Source organism: Sturnus vulgaris, chromosome 5, assembly GCF_052056855.1.
Source record: "Sturnus vulgaris isolate bStuVul1 chromosome 5, bStuVul1.hap1, whole genome shotgun sequence".
NCBI classification, from domain to species: Eukaryota; Metazoa; Chordata; class Aves; order Passeriformes; family Sturnidae; genus Sturnus; species Sturnus vulgaris.
This window is the reverse complement of record NC_142247.1, coordinates 23,055,595-23,075,569: the sequence shown is the minus strand read 5'-3', so window position 1 is coordinate 23,075,569 and position 19,975 is coordinate 23,055,595. Positions and strand designations below refer to the sequence as shown.

At 36.3% G+C, this 19,975-nt stretch overlaps 1 long non-coding RNA gene across 5 annotated transcripts in view; it reads left to right on the top strand.

Moving 5' to 3' along the window:
• Positions 1-19,975, top strand: part of LOC148223583 (uncharacterized) — a 77,689-nt gene that overhangs the window by 54,056 nt on the left and 3,658 nt on the right. For 2 of the 5 annotated variants that reach the window (XR_015803801.1, XR_015803802.1), the window contains exon 5: positions 1-17,914. This exon is cut by the window's left edge and continues 13,153 nt beyond it. This is a non-coding gene — a long non-coding RNA (uncharacterized LOC148223583). The other 3 variants (XR_015803805.1, XR_015803804.1, XR_015803803.1) reach the window with 3 other exon arrangements.

The window sequence follows — 19,975 nt, the reverse complement described above, 5'->3', positions numbered from 1 at the left end:
AAAAGTACAGATGAAGGCTCTGCAGAGTGACAGAACATAAAATTATGTTAGCTTTCAAGTTTAGAGAAATTCTTTACACAAAAAAATGCTCAAGTTACAATGTTAGGGACAGATGTGCCTGATCTTACAGGAAGCCTGACCAAACACTAACATTTTTTTATTGCATTTGGACTGTTACAGTAAGATGACAGATCAATATTTTAGCTCAGATTTTTTGATCTGGCGCAAGACATTCTAAAGTCAGACTTAACACATTGCCAAGCCATCACTTCAGGGTGACGTTCATGGCCCTGTGAAGTTTGTGGTTGTGTGAAAAGCCAATAAATGGTCTGCAAAACATTGTCTTACTCACCATCTCTAAATAAATCTTAAGTGTGATTTCTCTCTTTGTTAAGTCTAGAATTAGTTCTTGGTTACTGAGAGAAATTTGCTTCCCTGCAAGTCCAGATCACATAGTGGGAGGAAGGACAGCACTGGGAACTGCTCTCAGTCCTTGCCAGACACATGCTGGACATAGGCTCCTATTCGGGCAGAGCACCTATCCATTCATAACTATCCATTCATACCTATCCATTCCTAACACACACCTTTTGTTCAGTACTGTAAATACCGTACTTCCAGCTGACCCTGCCACTGGCACACAAGGAAAAGTCAAAGGAGGAAAGTTAAATGCTTCCATTACTTTTGTGGTTCACGATTGTTGTAGGTGCCTGATGCTTTGTTCCCACAGACTATGGGGACCCTTAGTCCCTTTAAAATCGGGAGGAATTAGTGAACAAGGTGTCCATGCCTGAAATTTCACCTCTTGAAAAGACTTGAATCGAGCAGCTGGGGCAGTGGGAAGCCCATGCTTAGAACCTGAATCTCAGCAGACACAGCAGCACTGCAGAATGCTCGGTTTATCCTGGATGTGAAAAAGAAAACAGATGGTCAATGAGGTAAATATAAGGAGGTACCAGAATTAGGAAAGAACAGGTCATATGAAAGAGGACAACAGAGAAAAAAGACATATGGGCAGAGTAACACTGCAGTCTTAAAGGAAAACATTTTAAGAGAATTCAGTAAAGGATTCCCCAGTGACACAGAAAAATCATCCTTGAGATGCAATAATCATTCCAGAACTGGGGAGAGTCCAAAGTGGGCAGAAGTGGTGCAGATGATCTTGGATGATTTGAAGAAACCCATGATATCCTGTGGCTGCAGGAGCTGATAGTAAATTATTGTCTCCTAATGTTGTTCATTTGCCTACACTAAAAATAAAATTGAATAAGGAAGCAATTTTAAGGAGTGCTTAAAGTAAAAATGTCAGCTCTTACATCCATGTGAAAAAAGTACTTATTATTACCAATAATACCTACAAGTACTGGAAGCCAACTTTGCTGCAAGAATAGTTCCTGCAATATTTGGGGTTTTTGGCATGTTATGAATTATTAATTTCACTATTTTCCTCTCTTCAGTTAAAATGTTTATTTCGCTTATTTGCAGTAGATTAAAAAAAATGTACACTTATTAATTGTCTTAATAGTTTGTTGTGTTTTTAGATAATATTGCTAGAAGGACTTATAAAAACCTGAACCTATTTTAGGAACTGCGCAGTACCTTGTTTCAATTGGTCATGTCCATGGAAATTAGTGTGAAATCCCCAGGAAAGGATATCTTATTTCATTCCTGTGGTGAGCTACTTGTGTTTCTGTAATAAGGGAAAACAATGATTATGTTAATTTTTTTCTGACTTTTAATGAATAGCTCAACTTTTCTGATAAGTCTTTCTATTGGTATTTACATACATAATTTTATCTCATATATGACTCTCTATCTTTGTTCTACAACAGTTCACATTAAATAAAAAGGATTTTTAAAATTTTAATGTGAAATATATGCCTACTTTTCTGTGTGCACACTAAAGACATCTGTTACAAGACAAGGAAAAAACAAATTTTAAATGTTGTGGTCATCAAAATATTATTGGAATAACGTCTTTAGATGCAGTCTCAGTATACATATTGAATTACACAGGATTGAAGAGAATAGATAACCATTTCAAAAAGCAAAAATTTCAACAAATAAGCGACAAATAAGTCAATCACAAAAGACAATTTTTATAAAAACTATTTCAATTTGGGGATGAATGGTAAAATATTTACTTTAGATTTCAGATAAATTGGAGCCTGGGATAATTCTACCTGGAGTCTGCCAGATGGATCTAGAGCTGAATCTTCAACGCTATTTGATGTCAGATAATGACTTTAGAAATATCCAACAGTTAGAGAAAAAAATGGCAGTGAAAACAAGCCATGAACAATTTGTCAGGTGACTGGAACCAGTTTTCTCCTCAAAGGGTGGGAGATGAACTGGAATTTTACTATTGGTTCTCATTGTGACCACTTTCCTTAGCCTGATGAATTAGACTGCTGCAGCCTCGCTACCTTTATTAGGGTCGATCATGTAAAAGATTGGTCACCTAGTGGTTAAGCAAACATTTAATTTTTCCCCTCTCACTTTTAGGGGGTCTTTACTGTTATTTTCTCTAATTTTTCACAACAACCAAGAGCAGGACAGAAGTTTGAGAAGGCTGTTCCAGCCTTTCACTGTACTGTGAAATCTGTGAGTGAGGGCATTTGTTTGTACATACCAAACCCCAGATAAGTATGTGCAAGTAAGTAATTACATCTTAACCTGTCTGGTTAAGATGTCTGCTTTTCCACATAAAAATTTCCAATGTTAATTGCTGTGGAATTCAGCCAGTAAATAAAAGCTGTGATAACTTATAAGGCTGCATTTGATCATGGTCAACAAAGCTTGAAACATACTCTCATATGGGGCTGAGAGATATCTTTGAATTTGGTTGTCCCATCTATGCTCATTACCTTTTAGGACATCACTGTTTAAAATATATTATTTTCCTATGTAAGGAGCTGAATTCACGCTTTCTTCACATATATTTTGCTATAAAAGTAAAAAGAGAAAAGGAGACAAATGAAAATTTCCCTTCAAATTAATGAAGCTGAATTTTGTACCTACTTGACAGCTAACCACATTTTATTCTGCCAAGTTCTTTACAGGAGTTTTGGGCAGCTCTCTTCCCATCTTATCCGACATAAATGCAGATTTCAGTCTTGTATTTTAATGGGTTATAATTGATTCCTTTTTGAGCCACCTGATCTACAGGCTCTGAGCAGCCACTGTTCAGTCACACAAATCTCTTCCCTGGAAGCAGCACTGACTGAATTGAGGATGGTAACTGTGAAATAGTGTGTCCTTCTCTGTGAACCATGAAGAAACAGCACACAAATGTGGATCACAGACAAGACATCATACTATCCCAAAGACCTCTTTAGAAACTGCTTTGTGGTAGTAGGCCAGCCTGGTAAGTCTTCATCTGATCTATATTCACCATGTATGCACCCCCTGCCTTTTTTATCTTCAGAGATATTGAATGATGTGGTGATCTCTAGATCCACAGAACAGCGAATGACTTCTTAAAATTGTTTTACCTGGGTAAGGACGGGATTTGTTATTTAGAGTTCTTGGTTCATTGCTATAACGTATTTCAGTGGAAGGTCTGATAATACAGTGGAAGAAGAAGCTGTTCCCAGAAAAATATATTAATATTGAATATTATTAATTTGAATTAAAAAGAATATATTAATTTGCCTTTGTCTTCATCAACTTTACTGATTGATGATTGAGTTTTCTCAGCAGCTCTAATTCAGTTTTCTTTCTGCAGTCACTGCAACTTACTGCCTTCCCTGTTTTCCTGCTGAAGTGACTGAGATGTGCTTCACACCTTATGGACTGCTAACCTCCAGCTCTGGCTCCAAGCTGGAGTAGATGTGCTTTCCCCCATAGTCCAGATGTCTCTTCAGTTCAGATAGCACTACTGCTTTATTTCCTCCACCCTCTGCCTTTTTTTTTTTTTTTTTCCAGAGGATAAACAGTATGTGTGCCAGTGGATAGTGAACACTGATTTTACTTCATGATACCAGCTGGAATGTGTGCCGGGTCAGGGCTATGAAGACCATTGTACAGCACAACTACACCACAGTGTTACTGCTAGAGGCACCTATTCTGGTTCCCATCATTATAAACACATTAATTACCTTCGTCAAGAGGCCAATTAATGGCTGCATCATCTGATATTCTGAGAGCAACGTGTCACTTTTCACATTCTGCTACTATAAGTTTCCTACAGAAGCGTTAGTGGTAATAAACCCACCTCTTTAATTTGTGTCCCAATGCTCTCTCAGTAAAACAGAAGGCAGTGATGCAAATATAGGAAGAAGAGCTCACTTAAGCTGACTAAAATCACTGGAGATTTGAATCCTCACAGGCAAACTCAGTACTTGTCAGTTTGCATCAGCTTCTGATCTGAGAACACCAGAAATAACACCGATATGCTCTTTTGACAGTCTCATCTAGCTGAGTTTTCAGCAGCCCATATATGCCTTGCCATGAATTTGGACACAGATGAGCAGACTTGTTTGTCCTTCCCCTTGCTGTTGTCATACACAATCAGATCCTTTGAAAATTCACTTGTCATAAGCAATTCAACTTCTGCTGCACATATTAAGGTCTGCCACTCAGGGTTATGCGTTGTCTTTAATTTCCCCATTTGTCTAGAGAAAACTACAGGTACATCCACCAGTTTTTGTGTTGCCTTTCACACCCCTACAGTAGTGAGAAAAGATTGATCCAGGTGTAATGCCAGCACAGTGCTGGCAGGAGTCCCTGGCCACTGATAGTCTACCAGAAAAAGGCACTTGCAGCTTCACAGCACAGCCTAAACCTGCCTGTGCAGAGAGCTGTGCACACTGGTGACCAGTACAAACTCAGGGAAAAAAAAACCCAAGCCTTCAAAAGTTACAGGAGAAAAAAGCAGAGCAGGAAAATGCATATTCAAAGTCTCTTAGAATTGTTTATGTTGGGAAAGACCCTGAAGGTCATTAAGTCCAGCCATTAGCCAAGTACTGCCAAGCCCATCACTAAACCATGTTCCTATGCATCAAATCAAACATCTTCTAAATACCTCCAGGTATGGTGACTCCACCACTTCTCTGGGCAGCCTGTTCCAGCACTTAACAACCTTCTTTTGTGAAAAATTTTTCCTTAATATATATACCTAAACCTCCCTTGGATCCTGTTGTTCCATTCATCCTATCACTTGTTACCCGGGAGAGAAGACCAACGCCCACCTGGCTACAATCGCCTTTCAGGCAGTTGTAGACAGTGATAAGGTCCCCCTTGACCCTCCTTTTCTCCAGGTTAAATAACCCCATCTCACTCAGCTGCTCCTCATAACACTTGTTCTGTAGACCCTTCACTGGCTTCTTCGAGGTATTCTTTTCAGCAGACTTCCAGTGGTGCTCTGGTGGGGGTTAAACCTGGCTTTGGGCTGAAAGCAGCTCACTCAGGAAAGCAGTCACTATCCAGCCAGTGGAGAAGGGTAATTTAAAGCAGTTTATGCCAGCCTTCTCACATTTTGCCTGCCTTTTAGTTGTTCTGCTATCTCTCAGACTTGTAATTAGATGGAAATTAAAACCTCTGGAGTAGCACATTCTTCTCTCTACTCTTTATCTACACAAAAATAGTTGATGCTGATTTCATTTTTGATACATTTTGGTAATCAAAGCTAAGGTATTTTCCTAGGCACATAAACATTGATATACCTGAGCCACGAGCAGCTATGCCAGTGCTCTGCCTTGCCTAACATTTGTGTCTGCACTGTGCATCCCTCCAATTTCCCTTTTTTTCTCCCCAGCACCTCTTTACTGACACAGAGTATTTTCTCTCAGCTTTTCTTGATAATTCTCACAGGAAAAAAAGTCACTAATATCAATCTTACTGTGAAATATCTGTTCTATACATAGCCTAGGGACTGTCTTCTGTGATATTTTTATTCTATAAAGTGAAATATGGGGCTTTCTTGACATGTATATCTCAATGGTTACTAGCTATCAAAGGATTTGGCATCTAGAGGATCAGAACTGCTAAATGTCATCGATTATCATTAATCATATCATTTGTTATTAAGTCAGAATATAAACCAGATATGCACAAATATTTTTCCTTGTCATATACTCAAAGAATTGCAAGAGGATTAGTTGAGGCTTTGAAAGCAACCTAGAAAAATTTGTGGTCTTTTGTATGTTTTAAAGCTCCAAAGAAATGCAAAACAAAATGAAATGTCTGGCAGTCTGAATTAACAATTGATAAAAGTTCTGAATAAGCAGAATTAGAAGAAAACAAATGGAATTTCTTCATAGTAGCAAACCTTTTCAGATTATCCTCTACAATGGGTTTTTCATTACCTGATATATTCTTTGATCAGGCTGTCCCTTTTATGACCACAATTTTGTGAATAATGTCAGATCCCGAATTTAACCTAGCTTCTCAAATTGTTAAGAGAGTGTGACTGAACTTCACCATGGAAAAAGAATAAAAACAAATTGTTCATTTTTGGTCTTTCAGTCCTGTTAATGGACTAGAGTAAAGTAGAGTGAAGGTATTCTGTGTCATTAAGAAATGGTCTAAGATTTTTTTCAAAAAGAAAAATAAATATATCTGTCAGGTAATTAATCCATGCACTGTAGGTTATGCTGTTATGCAGACTTTCAGTCCATATCTTGACTTTCTGATTTTGCTCATTGGCCCGTCTCCATCTACTCTAAACAGTTGCCTGGCCCTGTTGATTTTACTCCCAAAAATGAAGAAGCAATGTGTTATTAGCATCTGTGAAAACAAGGATTGATTGCAACAAAGTATTTAAACTTGAGAAAATAAGAAGCACCTTCAATCTATATCAGTGATCCAAGTATGCCAGTACACTGCCATCAACCCACATTTTGGCTACTAGGTTGGCAACTAAAAACAGATAGAGGCAGAGCTTGTGTGCATCTCCTCTCAGAAGAATGAAGAATTACGAGCAAAAAGAGAACTAATATGTTTTTTTCTTTCTTATACGAATTTCTTTTGCAGAATCAATATGTGGTATCCTTAAGGAGCCCATCCACATGCATGGAAGGGGCTGACAACTTCCATTCCAAAATCTGGTTTATAGTATTTGAGAAGAAACAGAGGCTGAAAAACATGCTTTTGGGCAAGCCAAAAAAATGAAAACACATTCCTTCCTAAGGGATCCTTGCAGCTTGGTTATCTACTTGGAGATATTAATTTGTTTTAAATGAGATGAATTCTAAAACTGAAATATTAGCAATGATCCCAGTCTTCCTCATCATGTCAATGGGATGAAGAAGGAGAAACCTTCTTTCCATTTGAGACAACTATGATATTTTCATAGGCTTAAATGGACAGACAGACAGACTTCTGATCTTTCCCACATCTAAGTCCAGTAGTTGCAACTGATGATACCTGAGTCTGGGCAGGCATTTCCAGCGTGGGCAGCTGCCATGGAAGGCATGAGCCCCTGGCGTGCCTCCCACTTCACAGTGAGATGTGACATCACTGTCATTGAGTTGCTGGGTGGGAACAGGTACCTTTTTTACCCATTTTTAAGGTCTATAAACTAAAGAGTCCTGAAAATTTGCCTCTCTGTTTCAGTTTAATCAAAATAATCATGCTGTATAGACATGCATTTCAATTTCAGATACACAGAATTATTTTTTTATTACAAATACTATATGCATAATACATGACTATTCAAGGCACATCAACTAGAAGAGCATAATTTAGGAAAGGTGTCTTGTTATCAGTTGGAGGTACAGTGGTGCATATTTGATGACACTTCTGATCACTAAAATGGTTTCATCTCCATTTGATGCTAATTGGATGTCTTTTCATTGTCTTAATTTTTCATTTACTTAAAGAATTGTTCATTTACTTTAAGAAAGATTCTGGATCTAGATTAATTTCTAAGTGTGTCCCTTTTGCAAGACTAATATCTAAATTATTTTGTACTTTGGGGAAAAAGAAAAAAATCACACCTAGTCTTCCTTCTTGGTTCCTAAATGCAAAATCATCCATGAGAACATTAGAAAAAGCAGCTGCACCTAATGTGATGGGTTGCAAGCCACCCTTGTATCCTGAGGCCAGGAGCTGCCTTGCTGAATATGCTTGTAATTGTGTAAAATCCAGGTGTCTTTTTCAATCATACACAGGAGTACTTGGGGGTAGTCATAATGTCCTCAGGATTCATTTGGAAACACCACATAGCAAACCACTCAAGAACTAGCATGACTCAGTGTCTGGGAGGTGTCATTCTACCCTTTTGTTCTCTAGACTGAACCTGAGCAGTTCATTGCAGCAGCTGATTCCTTTCATTCAAAAATAGAGTCATGTTAAGGAAATCTGTTCAAATATGCAGTGTGAAAAGATTGATTAATTCAAGATGTTTGAATTTAGACACTCTGGTAGCTGTAGTAGCCCTGTAATTAGGATCATACAGGGTCTAATTTGTCTTTGATTAAGTAGGTACTCAATTAAAAAAATCCCATGAATATGCACATGGAAAAAATTCATACACCGTTTCCTTATCTAGATATTTTCAACCACATAAAATATATAACTTCATTGTCTTGTAACCCTAATACATTTTTTCTTGCATATTCTTAATAAAATATATTTTTAAAAACACAAAATTATAATATCAGGAAAGTTTCCTGTGAAAATAACAAATGATCATATTCCCTGACCAGCAGGCATGAGTACTTAAATCACAGCAGATCCTCATCAAACTTGCACTGTTGATAATTAGAGGATATTGCAGTTGATCTAATAATATTTTTTTTTCTTCAAAATTGATGCAAATATAGCTGGTAGGGTGTATCATATTATTGAAGCATTCAGAATTGTAGTTCATCTCACCCCATGCTCCTCGATGACTCAAACCAGGCTGTCCATGCAGATTGACTGCCTGCAAATTTGGAGCATCTGAGTTTGGAGGCAAGGCAAGAAAAATGCAGACAGATCATGAACAAACAATGCATTCAATACTATCTGTCCTTACAAATGATTTTGGGAATTAATGCAGCACTGCAAGAGACGTGAATTGATGCAATGTGTAGGACATGTCTTCCAAAAACCTGTTAGAGAAAAATCAGTCCCCGAACTAGGCAAAAATCATTGCAGTACCAAAGTAGTGTGCAAAGACAGCCTTTACAGCCTAACTGGCTGGCTGATTGATTTTGGTTGGTTTTACTAAAGCATAATTTTGCCACAAAACTCAGAGTGCAGAATCACGAAGCTCAGGTTTTGGGATCTATGTAGCAAAAAGCACTTGTTTGGACACTGTACCTGAGATATATCAGCAGCGAAAGTAAAATACTTCACAGACAGTCTTATAAAATAAGATCAAATACTAGTTAGGGTAGCACAAATTCTTGCTTTCTATTATAACAGTAATAAGTAAGCTCAGTGACTTTTTCCTCTATCACAGCCATTTGTTAAATCCTTTCTTTTCTCTACCCTGTCTACATTTCTTGCCTTTATGGAAGATACTCATCTTCCATAATTTAGTGCTGGAGTCATGACAAATTAAGGACATAGACAAGACAAGATACATAAATATAGTCATAGCTTGTACTACACTAACTTGAAAACTAGGCTCTCAGGAACAGAAAGAAGTCTCATGTTCAGTCTGCAAAAATGTTTGTCTAATTTTCTAAATTCTATTCCTACTTTCAGGCGTATCTTTATACGTGGTGATTTCTGCTTAAAATATCAGGGTGTTATTTCTTCTCTTTGAATTGAAAGAGTTCAACATATGTAGTATTCTCTATCATCTCAGAAATTAAAAAATCAAACAAGTTGTTGTTTGGGCTTATATTCCAACATCGCTGTAAGGAGAAGTAGCAGAACAAAGTTTCATATCATTGTATGAATCAAGAAAATGGAGAAAATGCCTAAAATGGATGTCTAGAATTGCATTCTGCTGGTAGAACATTGACACCATCACTACAAGGGATAAGAAAAAAACCTTTGTTTACACCTGATGTAATGTCACTTGGAACTTCCTAAAACAAGCAGGACATAGGAATAATTTCTATGTAGTCTTCTAAAAGAGAATGCTAGAAAGAAAAGACAAAAAATTAAAAACATCCCCCCAAACTTAAAAGAAATAAAGAACAGTGTTTTGAAAAAAAAATTAAAGTGTTAAATAAAGAGCTGAAACTCAACTGACTTTTGAAGATGAAAAAGGTTAAAACATGCAAAGAGGTAAGTTTTTCAAAGATTGTCTGGTTATTATTAAAAATATAATACCCAAACAAAGCAGCAGTGAAGCACAAGATGGTGTTATAAATACACGTGTGTATATGTGTGTATAAAAGTACAAAACTAAACAAAAGAAAAACCTAAATTCACCTATGATAGAAAAGCTTCAAAACACTAAGAAATTACTTCACTTTAGTTGCTACAAGCAAATCCTTAGGTTCAAATAAGGACCTGAAAGCCCAAGGCAGGAGTCCACTTTAAAAGACAACACTTTACTGAATAATTTGCATGAACTATTCCTAACGGGACTACAAAAATAACTGAAAACATAGCCCTCTTCTATTTGCTTCAAAAGAGCTGCTTATCTGCTGAAAAATTCATGGTGGTCCATACATCATAAAATGTTAACACCAACTGCTGCAAAGGCAAGATATTTTTGAATTGTTTCCTTAAGTACTTGCTTGAGAAAGACCTCTTCAAGACCTTGAGCAGCAGCTGGAGGAATAGGCTGATTTCAGGTAAATTTCTAGATTTTTTTTCTTTCTGCTCTTTTTTTTGTTATACTTTGTCTTTTATGTAAATGCTGCTCTTTTATATATGTGCTTTCTGGTTTACAAGCCAAAATGTATCTGTTTGCTTGATTAAATTTTCTGTTTACGTTTAAAGCTTGGGTAGTATTTAATGGAAATACAATGGATTTAGTAAACTGGAATTGTCTTTTCCATCTCTCTAGAGGAAGCAAACTCAAATAAGTGTCAACTACACAAAATAATTTTGAGTCCAAAGAGCTGTGATGATTTGAGTCTATCCAAAGACTGGTTATACCAACATCAAATAGAGGGAAAAGGTTTCCTGTTGGAGTATGCTCTGATGTGACTTGGAGTAGGGGCAAGCAATGGCAAAAAGAGGCCTCTAAAACTAAGCCTGATGAAGAAGTTTTGGTATCTGTAAAGAAAAACTGGACAATTTCTTTATGACAATGTCCAGGGCTTGACATGTCTCCTAGCCAGATTTCTTTTACCCTTGTGCTGAGGAATTTTTTTCTTCTTTTTTCCTCCAGTGATCAAGTTTTATATCTAGTTTATTGGTGAAGATGACCTCTACTTCTTGACAACAGAGTTTTCAAGATAAACAGTCATTAATACCAATAATCAGAAATGTTTGTGTATGTTATTTCACATTTAACTTTTCTCTGGCTTCAGTTTCTCCTAAACCTGCATCCTGCCTCCTTCCTCCCCTATGGTACTCTTTGCCCTTCTGGTAAACCTGGGGTAATATGGAAAATTCTCTAAAATGAGTTATTTTCATTTTAATTCCCTGAAATTAAAGAAATAAATGGGGATTTGTTTGTGGTGAAGTCATTAATTACTAATTTAAAAAAAATCCAAAGCAGAAGGGTACACAACCCATTAGTAATTAAAATAATAGGTTTTCCATTAATATAGACTGTGCCAATTTATATATTTACTTGGGAAAATTTCCTACAGTTTGCAAATAGAGACTGCATTGCACTCCTGCAGTGTGTTCGAGAACAAATATAGATAAATCCTTGACATTCATTTTAAAGTAAAAACATTTGGCAGCCTGAGAAACTTGCTGCTGGAGATTATGAATGTCTATGACTATCATTCTGAATTCAGCATATTTACTAGTTTAATTTGTGCATCTTATGGTTTGGCTATAGCTGTATGTTGTATAATTTCAAATGCTGGAAACATATATAAGCAGTTAAACAAGCAATAGGCTGCAGCATAAAACAAGCCTTTCATTTGGAAATCTAGCTAGTACATTTCATCAAAATATGAAGTCTGCCTCTCTTTGTATCTTTCAAAAAGTATTTCCATGTGCTGCAACTTACCATCATGTGATCTGTTTGGAAAAGTAATGTAATAAAGCCCTAGTTTGTTTCTCATCTAAATGGTAGCTATGATTGTCTCAGTAGGGTGCTTCAAAAACTGGGGGGACAAAAATGTCCTTGTAAAGATGTGCAGACAGAGAAAAGTGTTGATTATTGGATATTAATGGATGAGTATTATTCATAATGTACTTTTAGAATGCTTTTTTATGAAAAGAATTGTCTTTCTACTGCTACAGTGGTCAAAAATAAAAAGCAAGTAGATGTCATTTATAATTATGTAGTATAGAGAGTAATTGTAACATCTTGCACAGAGTGATGCATTAACTGCTGAGTGGCTGTAGCATACAGTCACTGCTGTCTCCATCATCTGTAAGATGCATTGTTTTGTATGTGAGACTCAGAAATCTCTCTGAGAAAGGCAATTCTGTGGGGTATAAACTTAGTTTATCACAGACACCAAATCTTTTAAAAATGTTACTGGTTTCTTTGGTGTTCAAAACATGATAAAAATATGGATCATCAGCAGATGTTCTTCTGGGCTGCAGAGACCTTCTACAAACAGGTCTGAAGCCTATTTTCATTTGGTAATCAATAGGCATGGCAACCAGGCAGTAGAGCACACCTCTGCTCCATCCATCAGAACATAGCAGAGCAGCTACTGCAATGTTGAACTTGTAATACTTCAGACAAATACGACCTAACAGGCCACATGTTTACAGCAGGATAGCATACTTTTCAAGAAGTGAAATAGAAGAGTGTTGAGGAAGGGGTATTCAGATGAATTTTTGGAGTTGCACCTTTAAATCCCTAAGAAAGTCTACTTGTATGTGAAGGCATAGAGAAGGCCCATGAGGAAGTTCTTTCCTTCTAACAGTCTTGCTCAGAGAAATGCTTAGACTGCCAAGAGATCATTTAACTACCTAAAGGAATAAAGATCACAGGCTGGTGGTTTTAATTTTTTTCCTAGTTTTTGTGTTTGGTTTTTTGCTCTTAGGTATTCATAAATCAATATGCTCTGGATGTAAGATTTGTTCTAATTTTTATTCAAAACATGGGAAGGACAGCTACAGATTAAAACAGGCAAATCTGTTACTGTGACAGATAATTACAAAGACAGAAGTAACTAGAAACTTTTCTTCATGAGATATAAGAATATTTAGAACTATTAATTAGCTATTGTCAGTAAACCCACACATATATATACATATATATACAGACACATATATAATGGAAGTTATTTTTGGTGTACAAAATTTATTTTTCCATGTAGAGAACAGATGTGAATCATTAAACTTTTCAAAATTAAGTTTTTTCTACTTTTTCCCATATGAATTTCCAGCATTTGTTTCTTAGCTAAATACCATTGACAGTATAGTGAAATGGCTGTAGCTTTTAAATACTATTATAAGAGTTAAGAGTTAAATAAGAGTTATTTTAAGAACCTTTCGAAGAACTGTGGACTAATATGTCAGCACTGCAATATCTGAATAATTTTATTATTTTAATTTATTTTTATTTTTAAATTTATTTTGATTTTAATTATTATAATTTTAATTATAATTTTGTTACATCCTTAGTGCAGGTATTGCTGTTTGCTAGAGCAGTGCAGCCACACTGTTTTCCTCACTGTTCTGTCACTCCTGGCGAGAGCCCTGGAGAACCATTTTCCCATCACTGCTGCCAAGAGCATGGCTTACCAACCCTCCACAACCAAAAGAGGGATCAGGTCTGTGGTTTATCCTTCTAACCTGCCCAGCCCAGGACATAACCTCACCACAGAAATAAGAAGAAGCTAAGCTGAGAAAATGAATGCAGACTGAGAGCAATTTCTATGCCATGTGGGAGAAATCACCCTACAAATCATAGCTGTCCAGCCTCCATTCCCTTCCCTTACAGATCTATTGCTCTAATGAGTCCTATTAATACAAGGTCTTGCGGTCTAATTAATCTTCCTCCAGGACACTAACTGAATAACAACCAGAGAAGAAGCCTCACTGTTCTCTTCACACTTTGTAACTCTTAGGTACCCAGTTAGTAGGATTTTAATGAGGAGAAATTATCCGTGTCTTTCAGGGTGGAAAATTTACAAACTAGGTTGGGATTTTTGTTTTTTAAAGCAGCTTTTTTTTTTTTTTTTTTTTTTTTTTTTTTTTTTTTTTTTTTTTTTGAGACAGATGAGGGTTATTTCCCCCCTCATTAAGATGTTAATGGAATGCTGATGAGTGTTTAGTATTTTTAACATAATTAACTGTTGGGTTATTTTTGTTCTTTTCAAGCTATTTTTCTGTGTGCCTTTTATTTTCTAAGCAGCTCATCATATAATTAAGGATAATGAAACACTTCAGTCCCAGAAACACAAAACCAACGAAAAAAGAGAAGACCTCAGACCCTGTTGATTCTTTCAAAAGAGTAAAAAATTGATTATTTGTGAGACAGGTTAAAATAAACATTACACAGATTACATTCATGCATTTCGAGATAAACTGACCCCTATGTTGGACATTAAGGACTCTGTTTTGGAAAATGAACTGTTCTGTATTTACCCATTGAAATGCGCAGATGCTCATTGAAAACAAAACAAAAAGTGCTCCTGAAAACTGCTAAAGATAAAAGGTAGAGAAACTGTCCTGTAAAGGGAGCTGTACCCCTCTTTGACCTTCACCATCCTCAAGCTGAGCAGCTGCTCAATAAATACATTGTTTAGGACTAGCTAAAGACATTTTGAGTCAGCTTGTGTTTGATTTCAGATTTGGCTGAGCAGCAGGAGGTGCGCTGGGGGAACCGCTGTGTGTTGGTTTTAGCAGAGCAGTCCTTTAGAGGAGGCTGCAGGAGCCAGGAAGGAGTCGACCTGGATGTGCTGCTGGTTGTCTGAAATGTCTCTGTGGCTTCTGCTGTTCCTGTCTCTTCTCTCCACAGCAGCTGTTTTTACCTTACTGTCTGCTTGAGGCATTGGCAGCTGCATTCGGTCCCAGGTGTCCACATCCCTGCAGATGGCACAATCCGAGAGCCAAACAGCCAAAAAACCCATCCCAAGCCAAAAAACTGGGGATTAATTGTATCCAAACATGATTAAAAAGTCTATCCTAGCTCTGCATTACTGGAGAGCAAGTAGCACAAAAAAGAATTTAAATTTAAGCTTTGATTATTAAAATGTGACAGTTTTCCCTTCTTAATGGAGACAGTAAATTCAACTGCAATATTCAGAAATGCTAAATGTTATCAAAGACATTCCAAATCATTCTAGTAATAGAACACTTCAACTCCACTGGTTAGTATAGAAAGGGTTGGAAGGGTAGTACATAGAAACCTACACATGTACTTAATCAAAATCCACTATTTCCCAGCAATCCTGCTTATCTGGCAATGAGGAAATCGCCTCTGTGTGTTTCATAAATACATTGAAAAAAAAAAAAAGAAATAAACCAGCTCAATTGGCAATTGTAACAATAGTGTTTATCCATTTTGAGTCATTTTGTAACCACTAGTTAAAGCCCTAGTATAAACTGAAATAAATCAGCAGAAATTATATCACACAACAAGAAAACAGAGGAAATACAAACTTTCCAGTTCATATGAACAAATTTTCACTTTATGTTTTAATATTAGTTCAATTTATACTCATCATTGTACGAACACCATTCAAAGCAAAATTTCAAATGTCTATTGTGTTCTTGCACAAAACCTGTAGCTAAACTATGGTGGAAACCTTTCCTGGCTAAGATATCAACTTTGACTCTAAGTACACTAACATTGATGGATACTTCCTAAAATTAATATTTTGATTTTTTTGTGATTTGTTTGTTTGTTTGTTTTTGATTTTTTTTCATTTGGGAAAGCTTAAGCAAAACTGTATCTGATATTTTTCTTTTCTTCTAAGAACATTATGGGTACAGACATATTTTTGTGTATATAAATTTTTTAAATGATTATTTTTGTTAATTTGTACTGGTACCTAAAAGCCAAATTCATTAAAATTAGAAAGATACAGCATGCTGCTGCAGAGATACCAGTGGTAAAGGATTGGGACAAAACTTTTTTGATTTTTTTTATACATTAAATGAATTTCATCAGTAGAATCAAATCAAATAGCAGGGGAAAATGCTGTGAATAGATTCATAGTTCTGTGCAAGGTGCTAGAAAAACATGCAATTTGGAGATGGACTGATAGATACATTAAGACTGAGGAATAAACTCTGTCATCCATCTAGGTGGTCCATAAAAGATAAATAGGTTTTTGAAGAGAGTCTAACACACTAAGATTTTGTGTTATCTTGCTAATTACTGGCTATAATGGCTCTAATCAGATGTGGTATTTTGTACAATTTCCTTACCCAAACATAGATGCGTATTTCCCCCTTTTTCACTGAAATATTCTAACCTGACCAATTTATTGGCCCAGCAAAAATCACTGCTGGTTAATTTACGCACACTGATGTTAATTTCTACAAGCAGGGTTATGAAGAGGAAGTGATCTGAAAAGAAAATAGAAGCATGATGAATGGCCAGACAATATCACTGCAGGGAAGTGCTTGAGTCACCTCCCTGGAGGCATTTGAAAGATGTAGAGATGTACTTACAGGCATGGTTCAGTGGTGGACTTGTCACTGCTTGTTTAGTGGTCAGACTCAATGTTCTTAAAGGTCTTTTCCCAAAAATTCTATGGTACTGTGTTCCTTAATGCATAGCAGGCATTAACTTTTTTCTCTCACTCATGTACTTTTTTTCTCCATATTTTATTAAAAGAAATTATTGTGAATACCCTTGTGTTCAGGAAAGTTGAAATAAACCCCAAGCAGCTGACAAAAGTTTACACTTGCCATTCATGTATATAACTGATAATAATTCATAATTATCAGTTATATACATGAATGAAAAGTGTAAACTTTTGTCAGCTGCTTGAGGTTTATTATCATCATAATGTGATGATATAGGTATATTGAATGAATGTGCATTAAAATAAAGAAACAGAATTATTAATTAAAATCATGCTTAAATGCTATAGAAATATCTTATTGGAAGTAAATTTTACTTTATTTTTTTCATTTTCCGTGTTTTTTCTTGGTCCTTTCAAGTAATTTCTGCAGTTTTACCATTCACTTCAGTGACATAAAACAGTGCTCTGTTGGGCAAGGTCATATTCCCAACCCAATGAATTGTAGTAGGTAATTGCATGGGAAAAGAGAGGTTTCCTTCTTTAAAAAAAAGGTAAAGGTATTTTGTAATAATAGCATTACCAATCACAGCCCAAATACTGGCCTACTGCCTGCCAGTCTTTTGATCCTTTCTTTCTCTGCTTTCAAGAAAGAGAGGAAATCTCTTTCTTATTAACCCAAGTCTTCCCCAAAACTCTCTAGCCTACTAGCTAGCTTACTTTTCCTGAGCTTGTTCAAAAGAATTTATCTTTTGTCAGATTAAGGTGTCTATCTTGCTATTTCCATAGACTGTGAACTGTCCTGAACTGAGATTAACTGTGCACATGTTTTTTGCAGAGAAATTGCTTTAAAATGGTTTAGTTTCATGGGTATAAAGTGTTTCAAAAGTACTGAACATTCTCTATAAGTTTGATCTCTTCAGAATATACCAAAGAGTTTTGTCTTTTACAGTTATAGGTGCCTTATAGCTATGCATCCTACAGTAAAAATGAGCACCTAGGTAGGGAAATTATGGTATTTCTGCAGAATCATTTGCAGTACTACCTGCAACTCACAGATTGTTCCTAAGCCTGGTTCCTATTTTAACTTTTAAATAAACAAAATTTTCAGTACATAAACTTTCCTTCTCAAACACATCTCAGTTTTTTTTGTTTTGTCAGCAGCTTAGAACATGAATGAAAGACTGAAACAGCAGCCTGCTGCGTTAAAATAGAATGAGCATAAAGAGTTCCTGCAGGTAATTGGGAGTGCACTGCTTTTTTTCCTCTGCCTGATTGCACTGCAAAATATTATTACAGCTCACGAGATAGCCCAAAACCTGTGTCTAATCACAAAATGAAGTGAAAATTGTCGTGTCTCAGCAACCTTAAGAAGCCACTCCAGCTCTCTTTCTAACTCCAGTGCTTTGTACAATTTCTGGCTACGGCATTTATTCCACCTTTATGTACAAGAGACATCTCTTGCTTTAATTCACTTCCCATTGTATAATCATGGCTGTTGAAGCAAGAGCTCACTGGGGTAAAATGATTCCTTTTGCCAGCTCTCATAGAAAGCTGTTTGCAACCTTGATATGTGAGCCACGAGAGGAGCTGCCTGGTGGTCAGTGGCAAGCAGGAATCAAGGTTACAGCTCCAGCTTTGGGGCTTCTGCATGTGACCTTGGTTCCTTGAATCTGTCCCTGATTTTTTTTCCCCCAGACACCCAAGATTTTCCCCTGTGTCATTTCTAAGGAATCTCTAATGTCACTTGGGAGGAATACACCCTTTAAAATTGCTGTCCCACCTAAAATTTCTCATCCCATGCATAAGAAAGATTGCCTCCAGCCAGTTGTGCTCCCAGAGTGAAGTTTGGAGGCAGGGCCAGCATTATTCCAAAAGTACCAGCAACACAGAGTTTTACTAAATAAACTGTAATTCCAGGCAGCTTCTGAGCAATTCTGAGTAATTGTTTAAGAGACTTCATAAATGACTGACTGTGAATTCCCAGATTTCTAGCTGGCCATCAAGCCCATGTAAAGTGGTCTGACAAACTGGCTTAGATTTGCACTGCGACTCTCACTGGGCTAATCATTCAGCTTTCATTAATTAAACTTTTAAAAGTTGACTTCAATGAGATACACTGTGGTTGGATCTAAATTTTAATGTACTCATGACACATTGCAACGAAATCAAAAGCTGACTTAAGGACTAACAAAATTAGACTTCACAGATATTTGTAACAGCAATATTTAATATAGCAACACCAGATTTTCTACACGCTACTGTAGGATCCTGCAAATGTTTTATTCATATTAAACATGTACAAACACAAGAACAAGCAGAGATTATCAAGGGCAGCTGGCACACTTGAGGTTCAGAAAATCCAGGTGTTGGTCCTCAATAGGAATCAGCCTCGAATGCTGGATTAGAGCTGTTCTCACTCTGTGTAAAGATTCCTCAGCTACCCAGCTGCTCCATGATACAGTTACATTTCATAGTCCCCAATTATATTTGGAAATGAATGATACTGTGACTAATTTGATGGCATAATATATAACATTTTAAAATGAATACAGCCCCTAGACTGTTTTTATAGTGTCAGTGACTTGGGCCAGACTGGATAAAATGCATCCCAAATGGTGTTTTGGCAAGAAGACAGTCATTTCCAGATGGATCATTTAACAATTTTAATTTTTCTAACTAAATTGCATTCCTGCTAAATTAATGTGTTGTGGGTATTTACAACTGTAGGGATCAATAGGCCAGTTAATAGAGATATTTTGGAAAGCTACCTCAGAATCTCTATCAGCTTAAGTTGCATAGAACTATAGAATAGGGAAAACCATTTCTCTGTCTTTACATGTTTAAATATATAAATAAATATAAATATATAAATAAATATAAAAGTAAAAAGCAGAAGGTGTCGTGAGAGACACTAATTAATAAAAACATTAAAAATTGCGTATGAACTCAAATGTAATCTGATTTTTAAAACTCTGTAATGTATCCAGAATTGTGTGTCTTTAGATTAATTAAAAATATTGTTAATAACATTAATTTCATATGGCAGCTTTTAGTTTCTATTATCTTGTGCTTTTCTTGAATTGTACCTGGTCTCACTATTCTTCATATATGTGATGCCTAGAGAAAATTATAATGTACAAGGTGATTTTATTGCCATTGACTGAAATCTCCTGGGCAATCATTCCTCTTAAATGGCAGATGTGAAGGGTGACAAGAAGATTATTTGCTCCTTAGTTATAAATATTCCTTGACCTTGTGTGTCTGCTTCCAAAGGGAAATAAAGCTTTTACAATTTT